General features: G+C 42.1%; 1 protein-coding gene across 7 annotated transcripts in view; it reads left to right on the forward strand.

The window, feature by feature from the left end:
* The window catches only part of Tenm4 (teneurin transmembrane protein 4), a 768,485-nt gene that overhangs the window by 169,063 nt on the left and 576,897 nt on the right, over positions 1-22,525 (forward strand). For all 7 annotated transcript variants that reach the window (XM_076846576.2, XM_077108835.1, XM_076846577.2 and 4 more), the window contains exon 2: positions 21,228-21,283. The gene's annotated coding sequence lies outside the window, so the exon portion shown is untranslated. The remainder of the gene's footprint in view (positions 1-21,227; positions 21,284-22,525) is intronic.

The raw sequence follows: 22,525 nt of genomic DNA on the forward strand, positions 1-22,525 counted from the left end.
GAAAAATCACAGTGTCACTTTCACTCTTGACATTTTGTTCTGTCACCCCTTGAAGTGAACAAAGCATCTTTGTGCATTTCAAAGAGGCCTCCATTTATTTCCTTCCAAAGTTCTCCCGAGTTGTGCCTCTAAATTTCTTGGCTGATGGTGAGCAATGGGAAACCTAAGAAATCTAACTGCAGGGAGGAGCAAAACACATTGCTATTGGCTGTAAACCAGAGGTGTCACCTCCTCCCTGCCCCTCCAACCTCCCTGGGTCTGGTGGCAGTGAAACATCAGAAACGAGAGGGAATTCTCCAGTATGTCAAATCAGTTACACACATTGAGAAATAGAAGCTCGCTACAATATTTGTTCTAAGGGTGGTGTAAAATGTCCCCCAATTTCACTGAAATCACAAGGAACCAGCTCTACTCAGTTTTCCTGTTTGCCCATGCAGACTCAGGTGCGCAAACTTGCATTTGCACAGCTGGACTCTTGGACCTTCATTTGATACTTGAGTTATGGTTGCTTGTTGTTTCTTTGGTGGTGACTGGAAAGTGATATTTGAAGCCAGCTTCATTTATTATTTTTCCTTCACCACTGTCCCCTCAATTGTGTGCCTCCCTAGCTGGCCTAGGCTCTCTTCCCCGTTCTTTTCCTTTTCATCTATAACCTTCTTTTCTCCTACTGTTTCCTCATCTGGCTGAGAATCTTGAGATATCTGATAAGCATCACCATGCCCCAGACATTAGAAAAACAGGTAGTGATTTTCTGACGTTGTTTAAAATACAATTCATAGTAATAAATATTTCTTATATCCTCCTTAAGATATGCATATAGTTAACAACAATACTTGCTTTTACTATGTGTGATAAACTCTGACATTTTAAATTCTTTTCTGTTCTACTTTATTCTTCTCTTTGAAAATGTTGTTTCTGATGGACTAAGTTAATTTCACAAGTCAAAAAGGAGATGCAGCCTACAGATTGAATACACTGATTCTTGGACTTCAATGCGCACACAAGTCACCTAGGGATGTTGATAAGGAATGATTCTCATTCATTAGATCTGGGGAAGGGCCCATGATTCTTTTTGTCTAATAAGCTCCCATGGGATACCAATGCTACTTAACTCTAGACCATACTTGGAGCACTCTGGTTCTCCATTTTTCAGCACCATGGACAGGAGCAAACCTGTGTTTGTCACTAATCTCCAAGCAACCAACAGATCTATGAGTCACTCTGAGTTTGGCCTTTCTGCAAGACCTGTGGCACCAGCTGATGGGGAAGGAAAGAACTTTGTAGAGACTTCCTGACAATGTGGAACATGCTCCCTGGGCTCTCTTCCTCATCAAGGAGCCTCCTGGTCTTGAGCAATGAAGCCCTTGGAGCTCAGCCAAGGAGTAGGGCCAGATACAGGGCTGGGGAGCTCTGCATGGGAGTCAGCACAGCCCTGGAGATTACTTCCTTTACTCACTGATTGTCCTGCATCATTCTAGTTCCTGCATGGTGACTCACTGTGGCTCTGCTTTTAATTGGGACCTAGCAGTAAGGCGCAGAATGCCCTTCTCTTAGATTCTCTTTCTGGTGAGCTCTACTCCCACATGATTACTCAGCTTAAATGACAAGTCTTTAACTTTGCCTTCGTCTGTGTCCCTACTGCCCTTTGAATATAACTCTGTTGGAGCTTTATGCAATGTGTTTATGTCTTCCCCAAATAGGCCAATCATTCTTGGTCCTGGACCCATTAAAATTACCTGGGGAGCTTCTGCAAAATACTGATATCCATGCCTTACCCTAGACCAATTAAATCAGAATCTTTGGGCATGCCGTCTGGGCATCAGTATTTTTTAAAAGTTCCCTAAGTGGCTGTGATGTGTAGCCAGGGCTATGAATCGCTATTACATTGTGAGTCCCTGAGGATATGGATCAAGTCTTACTCACCTTTCTTTTTCCTCTTTCCCCTCCTCCTCCTTCTCCTCCTCCTCCTCCTCAAAACTCTTTCAGCACCTTGCACAATATCCTGGACTCCCACTAGGTGTCTGATGAATAAGAGAGTACTGTATCTAGCTGGGCTCCCTTTAGCACCTACTCTATGCAAGGCACTAAAGGCTGACATTTGTCTACACTAGACTCACAGCAGACCTATGAAGTAGATCTCATTTATCCCAGTTTGAGGAGGAAGGAACTGAAGCCCAGAAAGTTTGAATCACTTAACTAAGGTCACTGGGTAAGTGTCAGAGTCAGGGTCTGAGCTCAGTCCAGGGATGGGCTGGAACTGGTTGGAACTGGCTCCACCAGTCTTCTCAAGAAGCTCCTTTTATTAAGCAGGACCCAATGGCACAAGAAAACTGAAATGCTTTTTCTCTAACATCAATTTTTCTAGAGTTTTAGGGAAGATATAGATTTGTCATTAACATTATTATAATATTAATTGTTTTAAAAAATAATACCCTTTGTTAGAGCTTTCTCTTTGCCGGGTACTATGTTTAGTGATTGCAGCTGTTTCTTGGTATCTATAGGGGGATGGTGTCAGGACGGCCTAAGAATGCTCAAATCCATGGATGCTCAAGTCTTTTGTAACAAACAGTGTAGTATTTGCACCCAACTTATGCACAGGTTACTTTAAATCATTTCTAGATTACTTATGATGCCTGATACAATGTAAATTCTATGTGAATAGTTGTTACACTATATTGCTTAGGGTATAGTGACAACCAAAAATGTTTATCTGTATTTGATACATACATCCCTTTTCCCCCAAATATTTTTGATGCATGATTGGTTGAATCTGTGGATGCAGAACTAGGAGCTGGGGAGGACTGACTGTAGCATTCGTTGCCTACATTATCCTCTGGAGTTTCACAGTGGACCACAAAGCATTATTACTCCTGCTTTGCTTTGCAAATAAGAAAATTGAGGCTTAGGGAGGTTAAGTGGCTCTATGAGGTGACCATGTCTGAAAGTGACTGAGCCAGACTTGAATTCAGGCCCTCCAGACTATAGATTCAGTCCTGCTGAACTGCGCTGCTCCTTCTGCATTTGCAGAACACCATCAGTATGATTATCTCATTATATTCTCAGAGCTCAACAGGGAGATGGATGACATGACTGAAAAAAAAAATCTCAGACTGCAGAGAGGAGGATGGATGAGAACAGGGATTGGCCCCTGAGACAGGAGAACAGAAATAGGGTCTCCACAGACCAGAAGGGCTTCATGGTAAAAGTGGAAATGGCTCCACCTTCACTCACCTCCACAGAACTCCCAGCATCCTTGGTATCCCTCCCAAGACAGTGGGGGAGGCAAGTCCCAGGCAGGGTCATTACTTTGCCTGCTTTCGGAGAGACACAGAAGCCCCTCTGTTGTTGCTGCTGGAGCTCCACGATGATAGATGGAGGGCCATTTGTCGAGCCTGAAACCATCATTCATGGAGGACAATGGCCCTCTGGGACCCAACACATTTGGAGAAGAGCATGAAGCAGACAGAAGCAGGATTATGTGAAACAAAGTCAAAGGAAATTTGTTAGGAGTCTGATTTCCAGAGCCTTGAAATCAGCAGGAATGAAGCCCTTTTTCTGTGAAAGAGTTATTAGCAAATGCATTTAGAGCTGAGGCAGGTTTGCTAGCTTCCTGGTGTCCATTACCAGCAAACATTGGAAATGATTGTGTAGGATTTAGCAGAGGATTATCCTGTTGGACAGCATTACATGGGATGTATCTTGGTAGGAAGGAGGGTCTGGTGCATGTAATTTATGGTGCTTTGTAGTAAAGAACTAGAGTGGGGAGACTGAATCAGTAACTTCAGAACTATCAGTGGGAGTATTCTTTGTCTGGATCCCTGGTCCCTTTGTACAAGTCTGGGAAGAAATAGGCAATTGAATTTTACTTGGCTTGGGAATCACTTAAAAACCAGAACCCCCTGCCCCATTATGTAAACTATGGAAAATTTAATGTTACAGGTATGAAGATGGGGCTTAGGGTAATAAAACTGAAATCAGAGAAGTACAATCTAAGGTCTATGTCCTTGCCTTCTGGTTTGGGGGCAAGGAATGTCATCAATTACACAAACTGATTATTTTTGACAGTGACTAAAGAGAAGGTCTTCTGGAAGATAAAGCGAGTATGAGGGAAGCTTTAATGGATGTGAAACTAGGTGGGAGATCAGTCCTGATGGTAGCAAAGCACATACCTTCCATATCTATGCTCCCTACCAGGAATGGATTCAGTACCTACCCTGGCAGAGAGGACATGTGGTGGTTTGGGAATTGGCAGGGAAATCGTTCATATTAAGAGGAAGAAAACATCCTACTGCAGAATATACTCAGGACAGGCTTGGCAGGGGTTGGATCTGCTCTGTCAGATGCTCATTCCATCTTGGGTCTCACGATGATTGTGGTGGCCTCCACCAAAGGGGTGCTAGGGACATGCTAATTAAGTGCTTGCTGACTGCTTGGTTCTTTGCTAGTGTCTGAGGAGATGAAGATACATGAACTCAGGCAGTGTTTATTGTTCAGAGGTTAAGAACCTGATTGCTGGAACAACATGGCTGGATTCAAGCATGGCTCTGTCACTTTCTTCATCTTGATTAAGCTGTTAAGCATATTGTCTGACTTCTCTGTGACTTGGTTTCTTCATCTTAAGAATGGGAGTAATTGTAGGACATACTTTACAGGTAGGCTGTGTACATTAAATACACATTAAATATGCTAATATTTAATAAAGCATTAAATAAACTAATGTATTTAAAGCACTAAATATGCAAATTCACATAAAACATCAAGTATGCAAATGTATTTAAATCACTAAATAAGTAAATACACAGTACTAAATAAGTTAATGTATGTAAAGTATTAAATAAACTAACATATATAAAGTATTAAATAAGCTAGTATATATAGAACAATAGCAATAATAATGCCTGGCACATGGTAAGTGTTCTATACCTGATTTCTGCTTTACTGAAATCCCACTCTGTGTCCACCCTTGCACTGACACCAGGGACATAACAGAACGTGGTCTCCCCCCATGGGCTCACAGGGCTGAGGGGCAGTCACATAAATGATTACATGGCCAGAAGTGGTTATCCTCTGAGAATGGTTCCGATGGGGAATTGTAGATAAGAGAGATCAAGACCAGTTTGATGGACCAAGGAAAGCTTCCTGGAGGAGGGAACATTTAAGGATTTAAGGATAGGGAGGAATTTCTCACACAAAGATAGCACAGTGAGGGTCAGCACCTGTCCTGCCTTGAAGGCACTCTCCTTCTTGTGAGAGCTTGTGAAATCTTGAATGGTTTAGATTCCTTCAGGGCCCTGCAGAAAATGGAACAGCCCCAAGGAAGAAAGAAAATAAAAATGGCGGCAGTTTCTCTGAGTATTGTGGGATTCCAGGGAGGGAGAGGCAGCAGGGACTTGAATCACAGGGAAAGGGTCCCACAAGTGGGTGTGCCTGGGGCAGGGCAAACACTGAAGAGGTTCTGACTGCTCCAGAAGAGAAACAGAATGAGCAAAGTTTGAGAGGCAGGACTAGATGAACATGGCTAGAGAAGGGTGGGTAGTTTGAATGGAGACTCCAGGGTGCTTGCTAGAAGGGAGGTCGGCTGGAGAGCCCCAGAGGGTAAGCCCAAGGGTCTTGTGTCCTCAGTCAGAGAGTAGCAAGTGAATTTGAGTTCACTCTGAAGGTTTTCATGGTCACATAAAGAACTATACATTGTGGGCTTGTAAAACATTAGTCCCACCCTCACAGCAGCATTTACAAGGTACAATGAAGGCAAAGCCCTGGGGAAAATGGCACACTGACTGTACTTGTCACCCTCCATCCAACCTCCAGCTACCTCCAGCACTCAGCTCCCAGCAGTGCTGCGGTGAGAGTGGCAGGGGACCAGGGAGATAAGCATTTAACATGCTGGACACTGCTGGCGGCTTGACCTGTGGTACTATCACCACACAAGTCCTGACTGCTTAAGCATAGATGCTGAGAAGCTGAGAGCTATGGTGGGTTTGGGACTTCAGGCTCTCTGACTCCAGACCCTGCCTCATCCATTTAGGATGGAGAGGAATTCGATGTGTCAATCATTGTCAGATGCAGAGTCTTGTCCAACTAGAAGCCAGAAATGTCTAGAGTGCACCCTAAGTACTCAGAATGGTTTCCACCGTGTGGGTCGCCACACTCAAAACTCCCAGCCAGGTCTCATCTTATTAGGCTGATGAAGGAATGAATTAACCAAGATGTTCTGTCTGCAAGCAGGTGCCCCCAAACCACATTTTATAGGGTGACATGGAAATGTTAATGACATTTAAAACTTAATATTTTAAAAAGCTGTAAAGAGCCCTCTCTCTCTCCTTCCGCAGCATGCTTATAGTGAGCAGAGGCTTTGGGCTTCTCTTGTTTTCCACTTTCTATTCCTTTTCCTAGAAAGCAGAAGACAGATGTCACAATAACTGACCTTCTCTTCCCAGGTTCCCAGATCTCGACAGAGGCAGGGCTGGAATATGAGGGCCCAGGGTGGAGGTGAGGAAAGAAAGTATTCAAAGAGCTGCTCATGCCTGGGATAAGCAATAGACAGGCAGGGCACAAAGGGTCTATTGTCAAAGAAGGAGAAACTGAGATAGGATGAAGAGAGTTGCACGTGTCAGCTCCAGTGCTGCCCCTCTCCTGTGTGATTCAGCCTTTGGTCCTCACCTTCCTCATTCCGGGTGTGTCCTGCCTTCTTGGAAAGCCGCTGGGTATCCAGTGAGGCAGCGTGTGAGGTATCCGGGAGGATCGGGTGCCTCTTGCATCTCCACCACTGCTGAGCTTTCCTACTTTTGTTCACAGGAGGAATTATCAAAGAAACCATGTACCTTCCTCACCAGAGTTTGGCTGCTCTTTGATGTTATAGACCAAAGTCTTTCTTTTATCTTACGCTTGGAACCACTTTTGCATTTTAACTTGATATCTGATGGTGTGTGGTGAGCTGTCCTGTGACAATCTTCATTTGCAACCTCCTTATGCCACTGCAGGTAGGAAGAGACATCATGCATTTGTCACTGCTTCATTTAGTCTTCGTTTGTAGAGCACCTCCAGTGTGCCAGGCCTGGGCTGACCTCTGGGTGGAGAGAGCTTGGTAAGGACATATACACCAGCAGTGGCCATCCCACCTGGCTTGTGCTGTGGTCAATGGAGGCATTGGGGGCTCTGGTCTGCTCCTGCCTGGCAGAGTCAGGTTCCTGCACATTGACTCAGGCTGGTCTTGAAGGTCAAGTCTGAGATAATCAAACCATCATGAACAGTAGCTTTAGGATAGAGAATCTGACACTGTCAGGAAACTGAGTGAGTTTTCAGATGACGAAATCAATGCTATGAGAAATCAGAAGATCCAAATAATGAATGTGACCCTCAACAAGTCTTTTCTCTTCTCCTAGCCTGTTTCCCCATCCTGCAGATGAGGATCTCTTCCAGTCCCAATTTGCTAAGAATATGGCTCACAGCCTGTAAGCCAGCATGAAGCCAGTTTGAATCTCTGTCTATTTATCTTATCTTCCTATTTATATTTGGAAGCCTGTTTCTTCATCTGTTAGAATTCCTGCATTACACGCCCTGGAAATGTCTCTGTTTACCTTGATGTGCTGTGAGCATGATCCAGGGTTATTAATAAAACAGGGCAGGCTCCCAGCAGTGAGAGGCTAGATCACAATTGTAAAACTGAGTGTGGCTGTTGGGGGTAGCTGTGGTTGTCCAAGCAAGAATGTCTGCTCTGCATGGGCTCCGCCTGACCTCCAGGGCTGGGACGGAGTGAGGACTCCTTAGCCTTTATGGGACACTGACCTGTTTTCCCAGGGAATGGAACCGCCCTCCCTATAAACCCCAGAGGCTACGAACTGACAAGCTTTTGGCCACACATTCTATTTTAAATATCAAGAAATTTAACACAAAAACTGGTACGTTTTGCCAAAATAGAGAGTTCCACCATCCCTTAGAAAGTCAGAGTTGCCAATATTAGTTCTACCTTCTGTAATGGAGTAATGAAGGAAAGTAACCCCTTTCAGAAGGGCACAAGTTCTAGAGTTTGCCACAGTCCCCACTCCTCCCTCTTGTATTACCCCTATAGGCATTAATGTTTGCCACCTTGGGCCCTCCTACCCTTTGGTTTCCTGAGAGGTAATGCATAGTAATTACTCACATGTGACTATTACAGATGGTCCTCAACTTTCAATGGTTCAACTTAATGATTTTATGATAGTGACATATTCATACTTAGTGTGATGAACTTTGATCTTTTCCTGGGCTAACAATACATTATAGATACTTTTTTGTGATACTGGGCAGTGGCACTGAGCTGCAGCTCCCAGTTAGCCACTTGATGAGAGAAGCAACCCCAACTCTCAGCAGCACTGTGGCAGGAAATTATGATGGTCAGGAGATTAGGCATATTAAATGCATTTTTGACATACAGTATTTTCAACCTTTGATGGATTTATCAGGACTTAACTCCCCTGCAGATCAAGGAGCATCTGTGTATGCAATGCAGAATGCTAGCCAGGTAACTTGTCCTTTTCTGGATCATTTTCTCATTCTGTCTTCATTGTAGTCCACAGAGGTGGGCATGGTCATTCCCATTTTACAGATGACAAAACCAAGACTCAAAGAATGAGGTTATTGTTCTGTATAAAGAGTTTGAAGAATCTCACACTTGGACATGGCTCTGAGGAGTGGTATGAGCAGGTCCTGGGAGGCAGCAGGGACCCATTCCTGTATCTGATTTAACAAATTCACTGGGTAACCCTGTGCAAGTCCCTGTCCCTACAGGCACTTTACTTTCCTTTTCTGTAAAATGAAGTTACTGCACTAAATCAGAGCTTCTTAATGTGAATGTGTGGCCGGGAACAAAGTAACTGAAAGTTAGCATTTTCTCCCATTGTGAATGTAGGCAATAAACCACAATAGCATTAGCAGTTTCTGAGACTTTGTTACCAGGAAGAATCAGATATTTTTGTATCCCATTATAGTTATTGGAGATGCCTCAAAATATCATTTACGCTCATCACTATCTCAAGGTTATGATAGTTATTAGGCCTGTCATTAGATCTTGTTATGACTTAAAAAAGAAATAAAAATGTAACGATCACAAATTTCTCTTTTTAACATTTTGATAACTCTTTCAATATAATTGGTTTCCTTTGTAATCTTATTGATTTTTTATTTTATGTATTTAGGAACACTTTTCTAAGAAAGGGCCTGTAAGTTTCAAGAAATTGCCAAAGGGGTTCATGGGACAGAAAGTTTATGTTCTTGTCCCCAGTGTTATCTAGGCCATTCCAGCTCCAAGGACTCCAGGTTCCATGGGTACCAGTCCTGAGACCAGCCCTCAGGAGCCCACTTCCACCCTCTGCCCGGCCCACTCTGCTTTCACAACTGACGCAGCTTCAAGGCAATTCCCTGGGCCCTATGCAGCCTGGGTGTCACTCAGTTACATCAGACCAACATCGACCAGCCTGCTGGGTGCTTGAAGCAATCAGAGAAGCTTGGGATGGGCTACCAGGAGAGAGGGTGAAGGCTCCCACCCTCACTCAGGCCTTGGCCCCCTTGAGGTTTCCGGTGCTAGAAGAGCATCAAGGTACTCAGATCTCTAGACCTCATGCCTCAGTTTCTATCCTGGTTCCTCCCCAGTGGGTTTTTGTATGGAAATCTGAGATTAGAGCTCTTGGGTATTTCTTCTTGTTTTTCAGGGGGAAAAGTTGAGACACAGAAAGGGCAAAGCCTAGGGTCACACAGAATGGGATATCTGAGGAAAGGAAAGAATTGCAGAGAGGAAGCAGAGCGGCCAGCAGGGACCAGGCCATATGGGCATGTAGCCAGTGCAAGAGGCACATGTTCCTGAGCATGGGATGCAGGGAGACCAGTGGGGATCCACTGTAGAAGCTCAGGTGAGAGATGACTGTGGCTGGGATGAAGATGGTGAAGGCAGAGATGGTGAGATGTTGACCGAAATGGGAGAGCTTAAGCAGTTATGACCAGCAGGACTCCATGATGGGTTAGTTCTGGGGGTGGAGGAGAGGGATAGGGGTTAAGGATGGCCTGGGTTTCTAGCTTGTACCACTGATGGGAGGTAGGTCCACCTACAGACATGGGAGCCAGCCAAGGGGCACCCATTGGAGGGAGACCATGGGAATGTGGAATTGATGCAATGCTGAGTTTGAAGTTAACAGGAGGGTCTGAGTGCCAGGCCCCCTGCTTCTTGTTCCTAGAGGCAAGTCACATTGCCTCTCCAAGCTTCATGTCCTCAACTATAAACCTGGGGAAGTGAAACCTGCTTTATAGGGTTGCTGTGATGATTACCACAAACCTGGAGTGGAGGTGCCTTGTACATGATAACTGCCAGTACCCACAGGCAGTCACCAGTTGATTTCAATCAAATATATATTCTTAGGAATTACTTAAGATATTGTTACAAAGAGGCATATGTGGCTAATTTCTCTCCTTGGGAAATAAAATGTGACTCCATGACACAGGTGACGGGGTAAGGTGTCTGTGCTTGGTTGTTGAAGCTTGTACCTATGTCCCCAGCATTGAGGGAGATGGTATTGTACAGAGTGGGATCCTTGGACTGGGATTCAAATATTTGGGCTCCACTCCTGCCCCTATGGCCTCAGCAGGCCACAGAACCTCTCTGAGCCTTAGTTTTTTCAGTTGTCAGATGGAAATGGTGAGCCAAATTTAAATAAAGTGAGTTCATATAGAGATGATGTCATGCACATTATCAGGTACGTAGTAAGCACTTAATAAAAGTTACTGCTTTGCTCTTAAATGACCATTGCTCTTGTGAATTAGGGAAGAAAGTAGTGAGTGACACCAGGCCCTTCCTGGCATGACTTTGTCCCCTATCACCTCTTCATCCATTCCGTATGATCCAGCACAGCGAGCTGCTCCACTTTCTCCACACACAGCTGCTCTCAGCATGGCGTGCCCTTTGCCATCTATGGCTCTCTGGTGCCTTCTTAGTCTCCAGGGTGCAGGCAAGAGCCACTTCTACCATGAAGCTTTCCTTGTGCTACTATGGAGACTTTTGTGTCACTTGACCCTTCTTGAACACACTCCAGCACTCAGTTTTAGGTTATAAGTCAGCCAAATATTCTTCACTATAAACCTCTTGGGCCCATGACCTTATCTGTTTCAGTTTACTAATACCCTTAAAAATAAACACAGGGTCCATGACAAAAAGAAAAAAAAGTACCAAATATATCAAATTAATTTAACTGGTACAGGCTGAAGCACCAACTCAACCAGCCTGCCCACTGCTCCAGGCCTGCTGTGGAGGTTGCCCTGCACCAACTGGGTCAGAAAAGAACAGGCTGCATGGAGGGTTTTACAGTTGATACCTGAAATTACTCTTCAAGGCATTGCCAATGAAGCCAGGCCCACAGCCTCTGCTAACTGGGCCACTGCAGTTATGCTGCTGAGGAGCTGGCGAGGGAGGGGAAATTAGTGACCCCAGGAACAAAATCAGGAACCCTTTCCTTGGGTCTGGATCAGCTATGGCTCTGTGGTTCTCTGCTTCAGCCCTGTTTCTCGCTGCAGCCAGTGATGATCTGAATGACAAATCTGGCCCTATATGTGCCCAGTTTAAAACCCCTGAAGGGACAATCCCATTATCAGAGCCTGGCACCCATGCCTGCATTCCACCTCCCCCTCTTCAGCAGGCCCTTCTCAGAATGGGTCTGCATCTCATGCCCAGTGCCGTGGACCTTTCTGTTGTGCAAAGACTATGCTCCTAAGTCTTACAGGAAGACTGACCTGCCTGTTCTCACCCCATTAGAACTGAACCTTCATTGGTAGATCTCACTGTAGGTCACAGGCTCCCCCATTCTACCAGTTTGTGTCCTTTAGTGCAGGAGCACGTCTTGTGGACCATGCTTAGTGGTAGAAATGTAAAAGCAGGGAGTGTTCTTCAGGACTGCTCTGTAGGACCCATCTAGATGTTTGAGAAATGCTGTTGCATATAATTCCCATAGTATCCCTGTAAGACTGGAGTAAGTATCTCTGGTTTACAGAGAAGGAAGCTAAGGCTCAGAGGGAGTAAGTAACTTTCTCAGTGTCCCCTGACTCAACTTGGGTTATAACCAGAATTTGAACATGGATTAGGCTGATGTCCTTTCTGCTTTCTAGACACCAGCTCTGGTCTGGGTCTGACACAGAATAAACAGTTAAGTGTTGAATAGAAGGGTGAACATGAAGTTGCTGGGTGGAGAAGTTGATCCTTCAAGAAGAGCTCACATGGGGCTGGGATTGTGGCTCAGCGGTAGAGCACTCACCTAGCACGTGCAAGGCCCTGGGTTCGATCCTCAGCACCACATAATAATAAATAAATAAATAAATAAATAAAATAAAGGTATTTTGTCTGACTACAACTTAAAAAAAAAAAAGAAGAAGAACTCACATGGTTGGTTTGTTAAAATTAGAAAGACTCCCTCCCATGGTTCTGTGGCTTGTTTGAAAAGAGGTGACAATATCATGTAGTATCTTGGATCATTATTAGACTTTCCATGTTTTCCATGCACATAATGAAAACCATTTTCTCTGCTGAACAGCACAGAAACTATCTCTGTCTGAAAGCAACTTGATGCAGAGTATCCCAGCTGGGAGCATGAAGGGCACCCAGAGAAGGTGTGGCTGGTCCCCAGAAGGCCAGTTAATGCATCAGGATTTCACCCACACCATGCTGGCTTGTTAGGGGCTGAGGTCTTGTGGCTAGAGTACAATTTTCTCATCCTAAATTGTTTCACACCATTCTGAGCACATACACAAAAATGAAATCTAACAAAGAGGGAGAAAGAAGAACAAAATCTTTGACTCTGAAATACCCAGAAGAAAGCTAAAATGGACATGGTTTGAGGACCTAACTGGCAGCAGACATCCAGGATTAAAAAAAAAAAAAAAAACAAGTACAAGCAATGAAGATGTTGGAAATTAAACACCATAGTCCTTGGGAAGCACCCATCCTTACTCAGACATATGGTGGCAATATGACCAGCTTCACTTATATCAAGAAATATATAATCAGCTGAAATCAGCTACTGCACCTGAAGAGCAGATATATAGAGCTCAAGAAGCATCTCTGAGTCTTAGATTTTCTAGGACCTCTTGAGCAGAGGGAGCAGAGACTTCCAGAAAGGAGACTAGCTGGTGCTCTCTCCTTCCCTGCTTTAGTGAGTCCCAGGGCCCTGCCCTTGCAGGTGTTGACCCACCCAGGTCGACCGTTGCATACGATGGGTAAGCCAGTGGGAGCCTCAGCCCCGGTTGGTGCCCTGTGAGACCAAATTAAGGTAAAGAAATGGTGGATCTACAGCACAACTTGCTCTTTGCCTTCTATCCCAGAGACCCTCTAAGAAAGGGAGCAGGGGGAGAGAGGACCTAAGTGGCGGCAGACATCCAGGGTTAAAAAAAAATACAAGCAATTTAGTTTCACTAAATTCAGTGACTGAATGTAGTGTTGAGGACAAATTTCACTTTGGGGCAGGGCAAAGAGGCAGCTGGTGAAGCGCTGAGCCTCTCTGACATATAATCCACTTTTCTTCCTTTCAATTCAGCAAAATAACCAAAGAGAAAATATTCATAAATATACATATGATCTATAGAAGGCAAAATCATCAAAGCAATAATGCTAGAAATGCAAATTTATTTTTTATTTTTAAATGTTAGGAGAAAAGCTGGTGGATTTGATGTAATTACTATATAACTTGACTCAAAGTAAATTCACTGAAGAGACACTTGTTGAAGATGGATAAAACAGGGTGGATAGAGGAGAGGAGGGAGATACAGAAAGGACAAAGGCATGGACCTCACTTTTGAAATGCCTCAACTCTGGTGAGCTTGTGGTTGCCAAAGTCAGGGATTTGAATTTTGTTCCTGGAAGGAGATATGACAGTCATTCGTGATTAGGTCAGAGCCTGGCATGTGAAGAACAGGTCTGATTTGTCACCTCATATGCTTTCTGAATAAAGACCCACATTAATTTCTTACTAAAACTTAGAGTTGATTGCTTGGTCCTTAGAATAGATTGGTTGTTTACCTTTTGTTTTTCCTTTGAGAAAGAAAGCAATTCAGTGAGTATTTATTGAGTGCTTGGCAAATGTGCTATGTACCATGCCAAGCTCTAAGGAGAGAATGGTGGACCAGGGAGACCTGTCTTTGTCCTCATGGACCTTTCAGTCTGCCACATATTAAGTGAACCACACCAAGCAGCACTCCATCACAGTGTGTGTCCTGCAAAGAAAAGACCTGTACATAGTTAGGAGAACTTACTTAGTCTGGGAGTTTGGGGTTTCTCTGGGGTGATGGCGTTTAAGCAGACAGTCCTGAAGGATGGACTTGGATTAGCAGGCAAAGGGCAGAGCATACGACCTTTAGGACAGAAGGGAATGGCACTAGGGAAGGCTGTGACCCATTTGAAGACCTGAAAGGAATCCAGTATAGCTCAAGCTCAGAGATTAAGGTGGGATGAATGGATTAGCAACCCAGAAGTACAGAACCCAGGTTCTAGAAGCAGCCTTGTAAGGCACAAGGTCACACTTTATCTTTATTGGATTAGGAAGCTCTCAAAGGATTTTTGGCAGGGGAGATAATCCAACTTGCATTTATATATATAAAAAAAATCCCTCTGACTTTGATGGTGAAAGAATTAGAGTGGAGGATTAGGGAGACCAGGTAGACGGGGACTGCCCAAGTCCAGGTGAGAGATAATGATGGCTTGCTTGCATGAGGGTAATGGAGCTGGAGAGGAAGAAAAAATGTAGTGATCTAAGGTGTCTTTGGAGGTACAGCTGTTAGGACTTAGTGATTGGTTGTGGTAGTGACATGCAGGGACATGTCAAGACAGGAGCTCAGGTTTCTAGTGAAAGTAATTAAGAGACAATGGTGCCCTTCCTGTGACTGAACATGCTGGAAGAAGGTTAAAATAACAACAATAATAACAACTATAACAACAAGCAAAAGACAAATGATGAATTCTTTTGTACCAACAAGAGACTGACATTGTATGTAGAAATGGGTTAAGGATAAAAAACGTGAAATTCCTAACAGAAGTGCAGTTGCCAAGACATGTAGAAAAAGATGTTTAACTGTATTTAAGAGAGGCAGATTAAAATATCAAAGCACCATTTACCTATCACATTGATAGAGGATTTTTTTTTTTTAGAAAAGCATGCTAATGCCTAATATTGATGAAAACCAGAATTGGCATTCACATATATTGCTGGTAGAAATTAAATGTGGTATAGTTTTTTTTCTGTTTTTTTGTTTTGTTTTGTTTTTTGCAGGGGAGGGTAGTTTTAAATTGTTCAAAATGTTAAGCAATATAGTTTAAGTACATATTCAAACAACCTTGCAAGAAATGTTTACAAAGTATCAAAGTATTTACACTATGAAAAAATTTGGAAACAATCTCTACATCTGTAAGTAGGAGGTTATTTATGTATCTATATATCCATTGTTTTTGGTACTGGGGATTGAACTCAGGGTCACTCAACCACTGAGCCACATCCCCAGCCTTATTTTGCACTTTATTTATTTATTTATTTATTGTTTGTTTGTTTTTATAAATGTAATAAAATTTTTAGTAATTAAAGAAAAAATGATTTTCATGAAAACTTCAAAATGTCACCAAGCTCTTAGCTTGATTTTTTAAATTTTTTTGTTTTAGATATACATGACAGTAGACTGCATTTATGCACTTTGATATATCATACATAAATGGGATATAATTTCTCATTTTTTTGATTATACATATAGAATCACATCGATCATGTAGTTATATATGTATATAAGGTAATAATGTCTGTTTCTTTGTACTATCCTTCCTATCCCCATATTCCCTCCTCTACCTTCAGTCCCCTCTACCTAATATAAAGCATCTCTATTTTTCCCTTGCTCATTGTTGTGAATTAGTAATCTCATATCAGAGAAAACATCTGGCATTAGCTTATTTAGCTTAGAATGATATTCTCTAACTCCAGCAAACACCATAATTTCATTCTTCTTTAAAGCTGAGAAATATTTCATCACCTACACAGATCACATTTTCTTCATCCATTCATCTATTGAAGGGCACCTAGGTTGGTTCCATAGTTTAACTATTGTGAATTGAGTTGCTATAAACATTGATGTGGCTGCATCACTATAGTATGCTGATTTTAAGTCCTTTGATATAAACCAAGGAGTGGGATAGCTGAGTCAAATGGTGGTTCCATTCCAAGTTTTCTGAGGAATCTCCATACTGCTTTTCATAGTGATTGCACCAATTTGCAGTCCCACCAGCAACATATGAGTGTACCTTTTTCCCTACATCCTCGCCAACTTTATTGTTGCCTGTATTCTTGATAATTGCTATTCTGACTGGAGTGAGATGAAATCTCAGAGTAGTTTTGAATTTCATTTCTCTAATTGCTAGATATGTTGAACATTTTTTCATATATTTGTTGGTTGATTATGTATCTTCTTCTGAGAAGTGTCTGTTCAGTTCCTTAGCCCATTTATTGACTGGATTATTTATTATTATTATTATTATTATTATTATTATTATTATTATTATTATTATTTGGTGTTAAGGTTTTTGAGTTCTTTATATATCCTAGAGATTAATACTTTATCTGAAGTGCATGTAGTAAAGATTTTCTCCCATTCTGTAGCTCTCTTTTCACATTATTGTTTCTTTTGCTCAGAAGAAGCTGTTTAGTTAGAATCCATCCCATTTATTGATTCTTTAGTTTACTTCTTGTGCTTTAAGGGTCTTGTTACAGAAATAAGAACCTAAGCTAACAGGGTGAAGATTTGGATCTACTTTTTCTTCTAGTAGGCACAGGGTCTCTGTTCTAGTGCTTAAGTCTTTGATCCACTTTGAATTGAGTTTCATGCAGGGTTAGAGATAGAGGTTTAATTTCATTTTGTTTACATGTGGCTTTCCATTTTTCTCAGCACCATTTGTTGAATAGGCTATCTTTTTTTCCAGTGAGTGTTTTGGCATCTTTGTCTAGTATGAGATATCTATATTTGTATGGATTTGTTTCTGTGTCTTTCATTCTGGACCATTGGTCTACATGTCTGTTTTGATACCAATACCATGCTGTTTTTGTTACTATAGCTCTGTAGTATAATTTAAATTCTGGTATTGTGGTGCCTCCTGCTTCATTTTTCTTGCTAAGGATGGCTTTGTCTATTCTGGTTCTCTTATTGTATAAATGAATTTCATGATTGCTTTTTATAGTCGTATGAAGAATGTCATTGGGATTTTAGTTGGGATTGTGTTAAATCTGTATAATGCTTTTGGTAGTATGCCCATTTTGACAATACTAATTCTGCCTATCTAGGAACATGGGAGGTTCTTTCATCTTGTAAGTTTTTTTCCAATTTCTTTCTTTAGTTTTGTAGTTTTCGTTGTAGAGGACTTTCCCTTCTTCTGTTAGATTTGTTACATTGATTCCCAAGTCCCCCCGACCCCCTCCGAGGCTATTGTGAATGGGGTAGTTTCCTAATTTCTCTTTCAGTGAATTCATCACTGATGTATAGAAATGTATTTGATTTATGGGTATTGATTTTATATCCTGCTACTTTACTAAATTCATTTATTAGTTTTAGAAGTTTTCTGGTAGAATTTTTTGGATCTTCTAAATATAGAATCATGTCATTGGCAAATAGTGATAGTTTGAATTCTTCTTTACATATTTGTATCCCTTTAATTTCTTTCTTCTAATTGCTCTGGTTAGAGTTTCAAGGACGATGTTGAATAAAAGTGGTGAAAGAGGACATCCTTGTCTTGTTCCAGTTTTTAGAGAGAATGCTTTCAATTTTTCTCTGCTTAGAATTATGCTGGCCTTGGATTTAGCATATATAGCTTTTACGATGTTGAGGTGTATGTTCCTACTATCCCTAGTTTTTCTAGTGTTTTGAACATGAAGGGGTGCAGTATTTTTTTAAATGCTTTGTTCTGCATCTATTGAGATGATCATATGGTTCTTGTTTTTAAGTCTATTGATAAGATGAATTGTGTTTATTGATTTCCATATGTTGAACCAACCCTGCGTTACTGGAATGAACTCTACTTGATTGTGGTGCACTATCTTTTCAGTATATTTTTGTATGTGATTTGCCAGAATTGTGATGAGAATTTTTGCATCTATGTTCATCAGGGATTCTGAAGTTTTCTTTCCTTTATGTGCCTTTGTCTGGTTTTGGTATCAGGGTGATATTAGCCTCATAGAATGAATTTGGAAGTGTTTCCTCCTCAACTAATTCATGGAATACTTTGAGGAGTATTGGTGTTAATTCTTCTAAAAGTCTTATAGAAATTGGTTGAGAATCCATTGGGTCCTGGGCTTTTCTTGGTTAGTAGGATTTTTATGGCATTTTCTATTTCATTACTTGAAATTGATCTGTTTAAATTGGGTAGGTCTTTCAGTTTGGGTAGGTCATATGTCTCTAGAAATTTGTTGATGTCTTTGATATTTTCTATTTTATTGTTGTATAGATTTTCAAAATAGGTTCTAATTATCTTTTTATTCAGATGTGTTCATTGTGATCTTTCCTTAGACAGGGTCTCAATGAATTGCTTAGTGCCTCACTTTTGCTGAGGATGTCTTTGAACTTGCCATACTCCTGCCTCAGCTCCAGAACCTCTGGGATTACAGGCATGCACAGCTGAGCCTGGCTACATAACCATTTTTAAGTATGCTATTTCACTAGGTGAAAAAATAGATCATGTGAGACTCAATGGCACAAGTCTATAATTCCAGCAACTCAAGAGGGTAAGGCAGGAAGATCACAAGTTCAAAGCCAGCCTCGGCAACTCAGAGAGACCTTATATCAAAATAAAATAAAACAGCTGGGAATGTATCTCAGTGGTGCTAGAGTGCTTACCTAGCATACATGAGACCTTGACTTCAATCCTCAGTGCTGGAAAAGAAAAAGAGTTGTTATAATGAGTTTGTTTAATATAATCCTATTTTGTAGAGTATCTGAATGTGAATGTGACTTGTGTGAATGTCCATGAGTCTTCTTACAAAAAGATTTAGGAGAAAATATATATATAAAAGGTATTGCTAGTAGTCAGTGAGATTTAACTGTATTTAGTATATTTGGATAAATAGAAAAAAATAATAGTTTAAAAACAACTCTGATTATCCCTTCCCTGGGAAGGATAATCAGAGTTGTTTGTTTTCCTGTTTCTGCCCAGCTTGGATCTCCTCTTCCATGTAGAAATAAGAAACTTTATAATGAAGGTCTAGGCCATTTCTATAGGCCTTTCAGCCTGTTTGCTTGCTGGTCATAAAATATTCATGCCAATTAATTTTAAGCCAGATGACAGGAAGTGGAAGTTTAGAGCTGCCCAAAGCTCACTCCACCACAGCCTCCATCAGTGTCCAGCACAATCCCTTTGCCACTCTTTTGCTCATCCCTTGGCAGTTGGGATTTCATCCTCATTTGCAGTGGCGGTGGCGTTCCTGGGTGTTAGATTACCAGCCCTTTCCATTTCCTTGGTTACTATCTTGGATCTTTGAACAAAGAGTCACTTTCAGTTCACATTTTTCTAAACTTGGTTTTAGAAATTATGCAGCTTCTTATCCAAGGGCCCTTTGGGGGGTCTTAAATAAGTACTGATACAATCTAGTCACTTTTTGGAGAAGCTGACAGTGTAACAGAACTGGATGACCCTGCCTTGATTTGGAAATAGAATTTAATTAGTGGTCAGATGCTAAAGAAATGCAAATTTGGAATTTGAGGACTGGCATGAACGCTGGGTTAACAGGGCAAGTCCTGGTTCCTTCTGTAAGGAGCTGTGTGACTTTGGACATATCGTAAGGTGTTTTTGTTGTTTCAGCTTTAAAATATGACAAAATGAGGTTCTGAGGTCACAGTAAAGTGAGGGAACTTACACAAGCCTCCCCCCAAAATGTAATGGGGGCACTGAGGGGGAGGTGGGCAAAGTGGATGAGCATTTTAAATGTCAAGAGTTATCTATTATAATAAGAATTAGAAAAAGGTATATAAACTGCATCTCAAACCTGTGACTTCATGGATATTTGTATGTAGAATGGTTATAAGTATAAACTGAGTTGTTAGCATCCCCTTTGTATCTACAGAATCCATTTTCAGTTGCAAGACTACCTTTCACTAGGCACGGGCGGTGGGGGTCACAGGAAAGGAGCTGTAGAATTTTTTTTTTAATAATAAAATCCCTTAAAAATAAAGTTAAACAAGAATACGTGAATTGCTTTGGAAAAGTTAATGATAGTAGAGGCAACCCATGGATATGGTAGAAAATGTGATGTTGGTGCCCAAATTACTGCATCAAGCCTTGGATGGATCACTAAGCCTTATCGAGCTACAGTTTTCTCAGCTGTAAAAATCTCCCAGGGTGTTTATGAGGATCATGAGATAATGTCTGCAGATATTATCAGCTCAATAACTGTCACTTAGTAGGGACTCAAATGTATGAGTTTTCTTTTCTTTCTGTAGCCTCTTTTTTTTTTTTAAGTTAAAATAATATCTGTGATAGGCTGGTAAGTTTTCTTATTTTCAAGATGAGGTAGCAGATCCCAACTGGAGAAGGACAGTCCAAGGGCTGAGGTCGCCTGCTCTTTACTCCGCCAGGCTCAGGTGTAGCAGTGAGGGCATAGATCAGACCTCAGATCCAAAGAGCTTGGGGAAACTGACCAAGCTGAGAGAACGAAATAAAGCAACCAAGGCAACAGTCCTGCTCTAACACCAGGGGCCAGAGAGGGAGAATCACAATCTGCTGGGCACTGAGTACTTTTAAATTGTATGGATTTGTATAGCCCCTGCTCTGAATAGAGCTGAACTCCATGTATACAAGAAAATAAGTTTGGAAAAGTATCTCAGAATGTTGGAAGGAAGTATGTTGAGGTTGCAGACCTTTTCTTTGCTCTATTTCTTCTGGTTTCTTAGTGGCCTTTCACAGATTAACATCTATGAAAAATAAACATAAGTGCCCAAATGATGGGAAGGCTGAATTTTCTGTCCTGGGAGTTGGGCACTGTTGGCATCCGGGCTTGCAACATAACTATTAATTACCATGCTTAATTTTTTATGATCACACTTCATTTTCTGAATAGTTCCCCTTGCAAACCGTGACCATTGGCAATTTCCTCTGCTCCATGGGATCATGGAGAGTTGGTAGCCAACATTAGGTATAAAACCAGTGATGCATTTTAGTCCAGAGGACTCAAGGGATTAATTGTGATTGTCTTCTTGTTTTGCAGATGGAAATTTTGAGAATCAGAGAGGGCTGGTGATCTCTCAGACGCTTGGTCAGTAGGTAAGTGATGATAAAGGACAGTCTGAAACAAAATATGCTTCTAGGCTCTATGACCTAGCCTCCGCCAGACCCAGTGGCTCCTGTTTTGTGACTTTTCTATTTTGCACAATTCAAGTAAGGAATAAGATGAGCTGGTTTGAGGCCTTTGCAACGTCGTGTGCACTTGTTTCTGGTTGTTCCCTTCGTGGAGTTGGAATGAATGTTCAAGTCGAGTTTTTGAAGACCTCCTAGGCATTGCCTGGCCTGCAATGGGACTTTTCCTGGGAATGGTAGACCCATTAGATTCTGGCCTGCCCTGTGGCTGGTGTGACACTCACTGACTGTCCCTGCAATAGACCTGAGTGTTTGATGAATGTAGCACTGATCCAAGGGGTCAGAGGGTATTGACCTCAGCCCCACAATGACCCACTCTATGACCTTCAGTACACAACTTCACGCAAGGTTGCCTTCATTTTGCCTGCCTTCTTCCCAACTGTTTTACTACAGAAAATTTGGTGCTAGTCTCTGTTCCAGGTACTGGAGATGACAAGCTAAAGACAGCATAGATTTTGCCCTTGAGGAGCTCACGGCCCAGTGGATGAGCTCCTTCTTTCCTTGGTAGTTTCTCATCATGAGAATTTCTCATATCTGCTTTGGAGTTTGTAGTTGGTGGAGTGTTTTGTGACCTTCACAAAACTATGTAAGATAGAAAGAAGTTGTGACTTCCATCCACAGAGGAGAGACCCGCGGCTCAGGTTGGCCAAGGCTATCCAGGGAGTAGGACTCAGAGCTGGACTCCAGATCCTTGCTAACTTCAAGGTTGGTTTCTAATCCCAGCAAAAGGTTCCCCCTGACAGTTTTAGCATGTGTGTGGGTATTGCTGTGCCCTAACCTTCGGCATCAGAGATGAGGTTGGGGAGACAGGCTCTTGGATGGAGCCCTTGTTGATGTGGGAATAATTTCTGCAAGTCGTTCTTTCCTGTATCTAGCTGATAGGTGCAGAAGCAATGCTTTTCCTCCCTGGCAATAAAAGCAGCCATCGGCTCTGGGTGAGCTGGTAACCAGAGGGAAATCTGCCCAAGGCCAGGGTTTCCTCCTCCAAGTGACTGGGACTTAGCATATCAGAGAGAATCTGGCAAGGTGTGGGGGGGGATACAGCCCCCTTCTTGTGCGGTGACCCTGCCGAAGGCTGCTGCTTCCCACCAAAGCTTAATGATCCTGGACTAAAGAAAGCTGGTAGCTTCTGCCTTTGCAGAGCTGCCT

Source organism: Callospermophilus lateralis, chromosome 2 (assembly GCF_048772815.1).
Source record: "Callospermophilus lateralis isolate mCalLat2 chromosome 2, mCalLat2.hap1, whole genome shotgun sequence".
In the NCBI taxonomy this organism is placed as follows: domain Eukaryota; kingdom Metazoa; phylum Chordata; class Mammalia; order Rodentia; family Sciuridae; genus Callospermophilus; species Callospermophilus lateralis.